Source organism: Onychomys torridus, chromosome 6 (genome assembly GCF_903995425.1).
Source record: "Onychomys torridus chromosome 6, mOncTor1.1, whole genome shotgun sequence".
Lineage (NCBI taxonomy): Eukaryota > Metazoa > Chordata > Mammalia > Rodentia > Cricetidae > Onychomys > Onychomys torridus.
In genome coordinates, this window is record NC_050448.1 from 45512369 (window position 1) to 45524045 (window position 11677).

The following is an 11677-nucleotide window of genomic DNA, read 5'->3' on the forward strand; positions in this document are numbered from 1 at the left end:
TGATCTGTCAATAACCAACCATGGAAATGAGCCAGATCACCACCTATGAGACAGGCTGTGCTCTTGAACACTTGGGCAGTCCTCGGCTTGACATGTAGGCCCACATGTTTCAAGGGTCCCTGCCTTGCGTGAAGTCCCCCTTTGATTATGATCTGGGTGGGTGTTCTCCAGCAGGGTGAGCTTGCCAGTAACCTAATGTGCTGCGCTTTGGTCTCCTGACTGTGACTGTGTAAATAGCAATGACCCTAGGGGCTGCTGTGGGACTTCGAGGTACTGCCCCGTTACACAGGAAAGGCCCCACTCACTCCCCCCTTCACTCACTCCCCCCTTCACTCACTCCTTCACTCAGCCTCTGTCTACTGAGTGGCACTCTGCAGGGCCCTGAGACTGGTGTTGGGGGTCAGATGAGGTTCCCCCTCCTGTCAGAACCTGTGTACCAATGGGATAAGATGCCCCAGAGATAAATAAATGAAAGAACAAGTCCAGGTACTAATAAATCTTCCACAGACAATAGGTCAGGGAAGGAAAAAGAGGGACTGGTTTAGGGGGTGAGGTCAACATTAGCTGGGGGGAGGGGTGCAGCAGAGGCTTCTGCGGTCCTGACTTCTGAACTGAGATCAGAATGACAAGATATCAATGTCTGCTCACCTTTGGTTTGGTGGCTCCCTCTGTATCCTTATTTTCAAATCTCTCGCCATTTCTACAAAATCCTTCTTACCAGCACCCCTTTAGGAAGGTTTCAGCTCCTCTCCCACCAACTAGCCCCTGTTCTGTGTCCAGTTCTTTCTTTCCAGAGCTCATCCTGGCAGTGCCCAGATGTGCCTAGCCCTCGGTGCCCCTTCCACCACACCAGTGGGATGCTCACCCACTTTGTTCTGTCTCAGCTTCTGGAGGAGCTGGGCTCTGTTGTTGCCCCGTGACAGGAAGTACAGGATGGGGTTGAGGCAGCTGCTCAGGCTGACCAGGGGTCTACAGATCTTGTAGGCCATGCTGGCTGCCAGCAAGAGTTGGCAGTCCTGTGGGTTCCAGAAGCGGTTGACCAAGAAGAAGGATCGGGCAATGTGGAAGGGCACAAAACAGAGGGCAAAGAGGCCACACACCAGCAGGATGGTCCGAATGGACTTCGCACGGACCATAGAGCCTGTCTTTGGGAGAGTCTCCACTGGGTGTGCCAGGCTCCTGACCATCAGAGAGTAGCACACGAGAGTGATCAAGGAGGGAAAGACGAAGCCAGACAATGTCAGAACCATGCTGTAGGCAAAGAAACGATCAAAATTCTCCGGCCTGGCTGTGTCATAGCAGATCACCTGGCCATTTACATAGCTTGTGTTGGAGAAGACCAGCGTGGGCAGCAGTTGGAGGACTACCAGGGTCCAGGTAGCCCCAGCCACTTGCCATGCATGCCGGCGAGTCCGGTAGGACAGTGAGCTCAGGGGGTGGCACACGCCTAGGAAGCGGTGCACCGAGATGCAGGTCAGCAGCAGGATGCTGCTGTAGAGGTTGGCGTAGAATAGGAAACGCACCAGCTTGCACAGCATCCCCCCAAAGAACCAGGTGTCGCCCACTGAGTAGGTAATGATGAAGAAAGGCAGGCTCAGTATGTAAAGCAGGTCGGCCACCATCAGGTTCATGAGATAGATGGTGGCACAGCCCCAGGGCTTGGTTTGGCTGCAGGAGAGCCATAAGACAGCTCCATTGAGGGGCAGCCCTAGGAGGAAGATGAGGCTGTAGGTTAGCGGCAGGTAGACTTGCTTGTACCCCTCTGAGAAGTAGCAGGCACCTTGCTCCTTTGAGGCATTCAGGTCTAGCTTCTCCATCTCCAGGGAGGCTTCCTCTAAGATGGCCTCTACTTCTGCTTCCCCTGGGAAGAAACAAAATAGACAGTTCAGCATCAGGACCTCAGCTGGGTGCTAGCCTCCACTGACCTGGCATTCAGCTTGGCTCCCAATCTCAGAGTCCTGACTTGAGCCACTCCAGGGGAAGAGTGAAACCCGATCTCAAACTGAGCTCCCAATGTCTGGGGCTCAGGGGTCTTACATTGCCTTGTTTGGTCTCTGCTGACGGCAGAATTGTGACAGCATTGTCATTTACATGGGGCCCAGAGAAGTGCCAGTTGCACGCCCCCCTGCTTCTTAGAACCCTTTGCATAGACCCAGGAACTCTCTTAGGGGAGACATTGCATCTGAGAGGACGGTGCACCCCTGGGGTGACGTGATACTGCCCACAATCTGGTGCTTGGCACATATACCATTGTGGATCGGAAAGTGGCCCACGGGGTTTCAGGAGGATTAGGGAAAACACAGGTTTTGCCTATAGGCGCTGTGGGAGGATTTTCATTTGTATCTCTTTCAGGATTTATTAACTGCCTATTTGAATACTGAGGACAATTTGCTTATTAGCTATCTCAACCTCCTGAACATTTAAGGAAACAAGTTTGAACTGTGAAGCCAGGTGCGGTTTCTTCCTTATTGCTATCCAGGCTGACAAAACAGGTCCAAAGGATGGGCCCCAGCAGCAACAAAGACTCCGTGTGTGTGTGTGTGTGTGTGTGTGTGTGTGTGTGTGTGTGTGTGTGTGTGTGTGTGTGTGTGTGTGTGTGAGAGAGAGAGAGAGAGAGAGAGAGAGAGAGAGAGAGAATGTGTGTATGTGTGAGAGAATATGTGTGTGAGAGAGTGTGTGTGTATGTGTGAGAGTATGTGTGTATGTATGTGTGAGAGAGAATGTGTGTGTGTGTGTGTGTGTGTGTGAGTATGTGTGTGTGTGTGTGTGTGTGTGTGTGTGTGTGTGTGTGTGTGAGAGAGAGAGAGAGAGAGAGAGAGAGAGAGAGAGAGAGAGAGAGAGAGCGCGCGAGCCTGTGAACCTAAGGTTTCTCTCACTTTAGGTAAGTCGGTGTGTGGTCAGCCAATTAGCATGGAGCCCAGGGACTTGAAAGCTGTCTAAGTCCAAGATTTAACATTCGGCACTTCCTATTTAGACAACTAAAATGAGGAGTGGAATAAAGTCAATGTGGCAGTGTACACTTCTCTTCACACTCGAAGGGAGGCCTGGGCAAGATCAGTTGAACCCGAGTCTGAGGCCCAGCTGAGTAATACAGCAAGACAAACAGCCAAACAGCAAGGGAGAGCAAAACATGGCGAGAGAAGAGCTCATGGGAGGTAGTCTGGTGGCTCACCCGACTGCGGACATTTGCACTATACAGAGCTTTATTCACAATGGCAGTAGCAGGATGTAGGCCGAGGAGAGGGCCAAGTGGGTAACGAGTGTGCTGTGCAAGCATGAGGACCCGGGTTTGATCCCCAGACCCTGGTCTAAACAAAAGCCAGGCAAGGTGGCACACACTTACAACCCCAGTGTTGGGAAGGTGAAGACTGGAGGGCCCTGGGGCTGGCAAGCCGGTCCAGCCTCCTTGGTGAGTTCCTGCCCAGTCGAAGCTTTCATCTCCATCAAAATAAGGTAGAATGTCAAGTCTCCTGTGACACTTAACTTCTGGCCTTCACGAGCGTTTGTGCAGGCGAGCATATCACACACACACACACACACACACACACACAGGATGAAGAGGACACCATCTTGCTCCAGGATCTCACACCTTGGTGGAGGGGGGCGGGGAGTTAGAAATAGATAGAGCTAGTTGTAAGATCTGCGAAATGGTCACAAAAGCCATGGGAAAGTGACAGAACGTAGCCACCGAGGGGACTGAGGGAGGCTTCTTAAAACAGGCAGCGCCTGTCTGTGAGGAGGGAGATTTCTAAGCAGCGCAGTGATGGCATAAGGCTGGTGGTGCTTCATCTTGGGTATGCACTTGACTGAGTTAAAGGATACCCAGAGAGCCGGTAGAACACCGCTTTAATTTTGTCTCTGAGAGTGCTTCCAGAGGGGACTGCCATTTGAGTCAGTGGGCTAATTAAGGAAGATCCTCCATCACCCAATGTGGCCAGCTAATTGGTTGAGAGCCCAGACAAGACAAAAAGTAGAAGAAAGGGAAATCTACCCTCTTCACTGGAGCTGGAAGTCTGGTCTTCTATTCCTGGGCATCAGAGCTCTAGGTTTCCTGGCCTCTAAACTCCAGGACTTTTTTTCAGGGACCCCTGTGGTGATATTGTGTTCCCCCAAATATTGTGCACCCTAATATACTTATCTGGGGTCAGAGAACAGAACAGCCACTAGACACAGAGGCCAGAAAATGGTGGCACACACCTTTAATCCTATCACTTGGGAGGCAGAGATCCATCTGGATCTCTGTAAGTTCAAAGCCACACTGGAAACAGCCAGGCATGGTGACTCACACCTTTAATCTCAGGAAGTGATGGCAGAAAGCAGGAAGGTATATAAGGCGTGAAAACCAGGAACTAGAGCCTGGTTAAGCTTTTAGGCTTTTAGCAGCAGTTCAGCTGAGATTCATGTGGAGGAGGACTCAGGGAGGCTTCCTCCCAGTCTGAGGAAACAGGATCAGCTGAGGAACTGGCAAGGTGAGGAAGCTGTGGCTTGTTCTGCTTCTCTGATCTTCCAGCATTCACCCCAATACCTGGCTCCGGGTTTGTTTATATTAAAAGACCCTTTAGGATTCGTGCTACAGACCCCCCATTTCTCAGACGTTTGTACTCAGACTGAGCTCTGCTACCAATCCCCAGTCCCCAGCGTCCGGTCCTGACATTGTCGGACTTTTCAGACAGCATGAGTCAACTCCTCTAATAATTCCCAGGTGATCCCTCTCTGCTTGCTTTCGGTCCTGACCATCTGGAAACCCCTTCGCACGGATGTATTTAAAAAAGATATTAATAGCGCCATAGGGCTGAACCTGGAGCAGGAAGAACCAGTCAGGCCAGGATGGCTGTTGTAGGGTGTACGGGTGAGTCATCTGCCTCGGGGAAGGCCAACCAGGAGGGACAGAGAGCAGGGAGCTGACAGGAGACAAACTACTGAGGCAGGTGTGCCAGGCCTTGGGCCGACCACACACAGGCCCGAGGAGGAGTTGAGGCTTTCGGGTTCTTGAGTGTTGGCTACTTGCATGGTGAGGCCCAGGCCTTGGGATCACAGTGGAGATCGGCTCCTGAGGTTGTGGGAGATGGAGGTTCTTTGTGCCTCCCGGTGCTAACAGTTCACCGCTCCTCTGACTGGCTTTAAAATCTGCCAGACAACAAGAAGAAAGCTTTTTGTTTGGGAGAGGGAAATAAATGTAGTTTTTATTCATTTCATTCCCTATAATCTTTCCTGCTGGGGTGCTGACAAATGCTTATTTATTTTCAGTGAAGCTGAGACTCACCGCGGGCTCTGGCAGGCCAGGCCTTTCACACATGTGACTAACCTTGAGAATCAAGCATCACCACTGTGTTACTGATGAAAGTCTGAGAACACTTTAGGGTACTTTGTGGGCCTCAATCTCATGGGCAGTCCTCTGGTTGGGTCACTGACTCTGGCCCCAAACAAGACCTTTGGGGTGCTGTTTATGGTACTCAAAAGGCTGAGGCAGGAGGATTGTGAGTTCGAGGCTAGCATAGGCTACATACAGATCAAGTAATAGGCCATTGTAAATTACATGGCAAGATTCTGTTTCAGATGATGATGATGATGATGATGATGATGATGATGATGATGATGATTGTGGTGGTGGTGGTGATAAATACACCAGAGTCTGGTTCACTCTTTTAGGTAGAGATACAAATTTAAATGTAAGAGTTGATTTTAGGGTTTAGTATTTTACCTGCATCTGAGAAAACATTTTCAAGGTGATAGGATTGAAGTCAGGACTCAGGCCTGTTAAACACCACTGAGCTACAGTTAGTCCCTGGAGACCTCTCTTTAACAAACAAAGCCATTTAATGGAGGCTCATAAATATTCCCAGACAGTAATTGTTTATTTTTACCGAGTTATGTTTTCAAAAAATCATTGGCAAACTTTATCTGTTTATATATCAACGTATGTACTTACCTGTTGACACACTTACACATGTGTATATGGTATATATCTATTTAGTATTTATTTACAAAAATAGTCACCAACTTAACAACATAATTATTTGTTTTTATTGTTTATTTTAAATGGGGCAGAGCAGGTACAGTTAATTCTGTGGTGGATTAATTTTACTTGGAATTAATTGTGTTTCAAATCCACTAGATAGTTTGTTGCTATTTGACAATTGACCACTGGATGGCAATAGAGACCACAGGCAGTTTTCAACCTTCCCTCCTTGCCCTCATGCAAATGAAAACGTGGCTTGGGGTTGGGCTTCTGTCCAAGGCATGGACATGTTGGATGTGTAGAGAAGACACAGTTCACTGAGGTCTGCCCCCCAATACTCCTACCAACCAACCCGTCACTTATCACTGCATCCACAGTTACTATGTTGATTTCACACGAAGAAACAGAGTCTCAGTTAGCTAGGAGCAGCCCTTTATTGTGGTTGACCGTTGAACAGAATATTCTGGGAGGTAAGCATGGAAGGCATTATCCTCTTCATTGTGCAGTCAAGAAGCTAAGGTTCAGAGAGGCTTACTGGAATTGTGTCTTGTGCGGGCAGTTGATGCAGGGCAAGTTTGGGCTTCTTTTTACAAAACCAGATCTCAGGAGAACATTTCCTTATCTCTCTTCCTCCACCTCAATTGCCCCCTCCCCCCACTCCCAAGCAAAGCTTGGAAGGAAATAGCAAGTCACCCACCCACACCCACACACACACTCACTCACTCACTCACTGTATGTATTGCCTTCATTATGTACAACAGAATCTGACCTCAAATCAGAAAAACTACTTAGAGGAATTCAGTAGTTCCCCTTTATCGTAGATTTTACTTTCTGTGATTACAGTTGTATGAAGCCAGCTGCAGTCCAAACATATTAAATGGAAGATTCCAGCAATAAAAAGTCCCTAACTTTTAAATTGTGTGCCATTCAGAGCAGCATGAATTCTGTTGATGAATGGTTCTGCCCCATGGACCTGCTCTGTCAGGTGTATACACTCTGCATAAGCTCCCTGCCTGTTGGTTGCTTGGTAGCCATTTAGGTTCTCAGATGTGGTGTCATAGTACTAAGGTTATGTCGAAGTCACCCTCATTTTACTCAATAATGTCCCCAAAGCACAAATTTCATAGTATTGTTATAATTGGTCTGTTCTGTCATTAGTCACCGCTATTAGTCCCTTCCTGTGCCCCATTTACAAGTTAAACATCATCCTATGTATGTGTGTAGGAAGAAGTGTAGTAAAGGTGGGGGTCAGTACTAAACACAGAATCAGGTTTCCACTGGGTGTGTGCTTTAGAATGTATGCCCCTCAGACAAAGGGCAACAGTTGAATGTATGGTTTTAGGGAATGGCTAAGTAGTAGATCACATATCCACTATCTACTTTCACAGTTTACCTGGAGTCTTAAGAGTTAAATACTTACAATAGCTTTATAATAATTTTGTATTGTATTTTACAGTATGGGCTCATGCTTGCTCTGTACCTGGACCCTGATTTCACATCTGAATTGTTCTGAAATAAGGGAATCTGAGGATATTTATGTTTTCATAATGAAAGTAAATTGCATTCTTGAGTGATTTCAAAGACTATCTAATACAGTGACTACCTAATTTCAATAGTGAATTTGTATAGTAGTTTTAGGGTTTTATTTTCTGTTCACAGGATGTGACATGATTGACAGTTTCAAGTCAGTGTAGACATGGGGATTGGTGGGAAACATGGTGTTGTCATCGCAAAGAAGGTTCTGGACCTGCTATTGCTCTGGAAAAACAGGCATTATGCTCTTGTTGATCCACTGTAGGAGTGAGTGGTACCTCTAAACGGAACTCTGAAGTCAGAAAGTTTAGCTTCGATGTAAGATGTGAAAAACCAAAATGAAACACCAATAACAAAAACCCAACAGTGCAGCATCTCTTTATGGTCGAGGAAGCTCTCTTGGTGTCTCTAAACTTAGAACCCTGTGATGTCTAAGAAAACTTTTCTCTTTTCCTTTTTACTTAGTATCAAAGATCTTTAAATATATCATGCCTCATGTGTCGTGTATGAAGAAATAAAGATTGGTTTGGTGTAGGACAAGAAAGGAAATCAATTGTAGAGCCCAAGATAAAGTTGCTCAAGTCCTCAGACAGCCAGGATCCTTTTCTCCACCCATCCTCACCCCAAGGTAGAGAGCACCTCTAGTAACTTGCAATGTAAAAGCTAATAGTATGGGTACCCCAAAGTTATTCTGTGGGAAGGCTCACTCTGTCAAGGAGGGGGGCAAATAATGTTCTCTTAACTTGAGTCACACAGGAAGCAGAGTCCTGGCTACATGTGCTACTATTTTTTGAGGGACACAGAAGAAGGGCACAAGGAACAGCTTGCCCACAGAGGGAGCCAATATGAGGATTGAAGATATGTGTTACCAAGGTGGTCTCCACAAAGGGCAACAGAGTGCCTGGCTCTAAGGGACTGTCCTCTGAGAATCTGAGCCTTCTCAGTGGCCTACGTGCTACTTCTGCTGGTCAGGGACAGGAAGGGGAGAACAGTGGTCCCCATGCAGTAGCTGTTTCCTGCTGGTCAGACCCACACTGCACAGGGACAAATGCACTGTTCTTTCTGTGTTTTAGAGATGCAAGTTCCTCAGATGGGTCCCTGACAGCTGATGCCAGGAACGTCCTGCAAATACAGAGGGGCCCTGGGGAGAGGAGACACAGTACAAGAAAAAAGCTTTGGCTTTCGTCCTGAGACTTGCTTTACAACCATCCCCTGAGGTGTCCATCCTTCTCTCCTCACACATTATTTCCGCTTGGGAGAGGAAAGCCTTCTGTACACCCCAACCCAGATCTTTTGATATGAAGCAATTGTTCCAGCATATTTCTTTCTAACTTTTCTTATTCTGTTGTCTGCCTCTTGACTATACATTTTAGGTTAAAATCTTCCCAGATATTCATGTCACAGTTTTTTCCTATTTCATACCTTATTTTCCTGACTTAATGGTATATAAATGTCCATATTTATTTATTTTTTTAGAAATAAAAGTTTTTAATTTTGTTTCCTAACAGGATTTTGCTGTATGGTTCAGGTTCACCTTAGACTGGCAATCCTCCTACCTGTAGGTGAGGCCACAACACCTTCTTAGTGTGAATACAGTTTTGATTATTGTTTCTTCATGTTTTGGGATTTTTGAGACAGCTTGAGGATCTGTGTACTTTGAGGATTGCTGTATTAGTGTGTGGAAGCCTTTTCCTTTAAGGCGGGTTTGGTTTGATCCTCCAAATAGGTTGAGTGTCTCTCTGAACCTTCTGTGTGTCTGCCTGTGTACGGGAAAAGCATGACAATATGGTGGAACTTGCATTTTGAAAAGTCACCGTGCCTGCTGTTTGAAGAGCAGAAAGCTGTTTCAGTGAGGCAAGGGGGCATTGTGCCAGGCTAGGAGAGACTGTGATGGGTGGGGTCCATGAGGTGTAGGTGGTGAGATTGAATGGGTGATGAACAGGATATGGGAGGAGAGAGGCCGAACGGACTTCTGCCCATATCAACAGGTGCCTTTCCTTCTTTTTTATTTGTCTACTTCATGCTTCTCTCTCTGTTCAGTGTTTGCCTCCTCCTAACCTTCCATGATTCTCCCTACCCCCAGCAGGTGTGACAACCTGTGACCTGTGGGCTGCAGGCACCCAGGATAGCTGTGAATGTGGCCCAACAAAAATTCTTCCTTTAGAATTATGAACTTTTAAGATGTGTTGCAATGCCAAAATGTTGGACAAGCCTGCTAGGGTATCCTTTGGCTTCTGTTCTTGTTGGAGATCTCTCAGTCTCTGCACAGAGCCCAAAAGTGCTCCCAGGACAAGGTGACTGGTCGCAGTAGCCAGGCCACTCACATGATGTAGACAAGCACTCCATTGTTTGTTGAACCTGGGGCTGGGGTGATGGCACTTGTGGAGTTAGGAGCAGATCACACTTGCTGAATGAATGTTCAGGCGTCACTGCTCTGGGAGCACAGTTCCCCCAGAAGGGGCTTGTAAGCTGCTGGTTCATGGTAGGTCCTGAGAGGACAGGAAACATCCAAAAGAGAAGACACATGCAAAGAACACATTTTCTTTTCCAACCCATTTTTCTTTAATCCTTTCTAAATTGTAGGCTTGATTTCTGAAACATATAACTGTAAAATAAAATGTGGATGGAAAATAATAGTTGAAATCAGTCTCCAAATGCAGAGTTTCATTTATTAAAAAACATATCAGCCAGAGCTTTGCTCTGAGATATTTTGTTTAAGCATAAACCACCATAAATTTGAATTGACTTTCCTATTAGTGATGGAAGGCAGTTATGTATGTTTATGGTAAAAGAACAAAGTGGAAAAGTTTGAAACTGGTTTATGTGTAAAGCTGATTAAAAATGGTAGATGTGGAGAATGCAAATGAGCCTTGATTTCATGTTCAGTAAAACCCGTCAGAGGTGAGGTTTCTGAGAGCCCTGTAGTGAAATATGAGGGGGAGTGCGGCGATGCAAGGGGTTTCCTTTACACACATGGCTTGTGTATTAATATTTTCATTGATTTATTTTCATGCCAATATGTCTTGACATAAATATGGTGATCTATAATGTATTGACCATAAAAGTCAACATTATTTTTAAAGCTGACTCAGGAAGATAAAACCTCATTGTTAGTGCTGATATATACAGTATGCTGCCCTGTTGAAAAGTTAACCTGTCTTCGCCTGATCCTGACTGAGTTAAGTGAGAGGGGGTACACTGTAAAGGCGCCTAACCTTTACTGCGAGTTTTATTTCACGGCCAGTGTCCGATGGCCCAGGATGTGAACAAAAGAGAAGAGCAGAGTGTGTGTGCTCACAACCTCAGAAAAGACTCAAAGCTGAGAAGGATGGCAACAACCTTTAAACCTGCTGCTCAAGAGGCAGAGGCAGGAGGATCTCTGCGTCTTTTAGGACAGCCTGGTCTACATATCATGTTTCAAGCCAGCCAAGGCTGTACAGTGAGACCCTGTCTCCAAAAACAAAAACAAAATAAAAACCACTGCAGCTACAGTAAAGTAAAAACTGATAAGAAGACAGCCACTTGGCAAACAGTCGCTTTCTTAGGGGAAAGGCCCAGGATGCCTCACCCCCACCCCCAGGATGGACACCACCAGCCCTTCACATCGGTGGTGACTGTGGTGATGAGTACTGTATACCAGGGCACTCCAGAACAGAACTGATCTTGCCATAGCTCCGGATGACCTCCAGAGTGTCAAGCTGTAGTGTGAACTCTGCTGACTCACCTGAAACCTCAATCACCACATACCACCGTTGAGTGCTCCTTGAGACAATCCCTTCTCTGGTTTGTCCACTGATGAATGACTTCCTGACTTCCTTGCTGGTGAGAGAAACCCATGTCAGAGGTGATGAAGCAAAAATAATAATTTATTGATTCCTGAAATCCCTGTGTCCTGGTGGGGCTGGCTGTAGGTAAGGCCTGCAGCGGGAGCCCACCCGGTACCACCAGAACTGCCTTAGCTCTGCCCATTTTTCTCCAAGTCTCCTTCACAAGTTCCACTTCCCCACTTTGTGCCAGAGACGGAATATTTCCATCTACTCATATGAAAATCCATTCAGAAGTCCTGAGATTAGTCCCCGACAGTCCTATTATCTTGTCCCAGGTTTTAAGTCTGTCCTGGACAAACTACTTGGCCAGCAGAATGGCATGCATTGGTTGGCCAAGGCCTTTTTGAATGCTTCATGC

At 46.7% G+C, this 11677-nt stretch overlaps 1 pseudogene; it reads right to left on the minus strand.

Moving 5' to 3' along the window:
* Window positions 1-797: 797 nt before the first annotated feature.
* LOC118586158 lies at window positions 798-3277 on the minus strand (annotated as a pseudogene).
* Window positions 3278-11677: the final 8400 nt, after the last annotated feature.